The sequence below is a fragment of the Halyomorpha halys genome, unplaced genomic scaffold, assembly GCF_000696795.3.
Source record: "Halyomorpha halys isolate HHAL.00 unplaced genomic scaffold, Hhal_1.1 Scaffold803.1, whole genome shotgun sequence".
NCBI lineage: Eukaryota > Metazoa > Arthropoda > Insecta > Hemiptera > Pentatomidae > Halyomorpha > Halyomorpha halys.
Window position 1 is genome coordinate 399,550 of NW_027115654.1, and position 1,080 is coordinate 400,629.

The 1,080-nt window shown below is 25.6% G+C and overlaps 1 protein-coding gene across 2 annotated transcripts in view; it reads left to right on the forward strand.

The window, feature by feature from the left end:
• Nucleotides 1-1,080, forward strand: part of Ttc7 (tetratricopeptide repeat domain 7) — a 32,783-nt gene that overhangs the window by 13,842 nt on the left and 17,861 nt on the right. The window lies entirely within an intron of this gene.

The window sequence follows — 1,080 nt, forward strand, 5'->3', positions numbered from 1 at the left end:
TATTTTAATACTCTTTATCTACTTTTACCTATTATTAGTTACTTTTTTTACAATCATTGTTATTATATACTATATTGTATTAACTACCCTAACTACATTTTCTTCAGTATATACCTGTATTATTACGATAACGATATCATTCTGATTTTACTTAGTTAGTCCTAAATTAGAAAATTATTATAGTTATTTACTAAATAATTCAAAAACACTATCCAAATTATAGTCTCAAAACATCTAATATGTTAAAAATACATTAAAAATCACAGTCAAATTATTTCTCTTTTACCACTATTTATACACTTATATTATAACCTTTAGTGGTAAAAGAGAAATAATTTGACTGTGATTTTTAATATATTTTTGACATATTAGATGTAAATGGTTTGACCTGGGCAGAATAGCCTGTATGGAGTTTTTTTAAAATGGTTAAATGATATGTCTCATAGTGAATTAAGATTGTCCCTGAAGATGGCCGAATTGGCCGAAACGTTGGACGTGTGAATGAAATAAATGTTTTGAGACTATAATTTGGATAGTGTTTTTGAATTATTTAGTAAAAAATTCCCAGTCTCAAGAAAGAAATTTAAAGATTATAAATTATAGTTATTATTATTATCATATTTCTGTCTTTCTCTTATTATTTTCCATTTTTCGTCATATCTTTATGTCTGCTTCCTGTATACGCGAATGAAATAGAAATATAAGCGTTAAACGGCTGGTCACCTCCTCCCCACTCCTCCACGCTTCTGCTTCATTGTTGCCTTCTGTTCAACCGTTCGCTTTGAACAGGTAGGTGGTCTTGATTTGTTCTTTGCTCATTTATTATCATTATTATTATTTTTATTTATATTTATTCTTTCAAGACGTTTATTTAATCTCTACTTTCTTCTTCTTTTTTTTTTCCTGTATTGTTTTTGTTTTATGTACACCTCCTTTAATTTTTAACTATATATTTTACGTATTTTTAAAAAATTTTTACTCTTGCCATTGTTACTTATTTTTTATTCTTATCATTGTTACTTATTTTTTATTCTTATCATTGTTACTTATTTTTTATTCTTATCATTGTTACTTATTTTT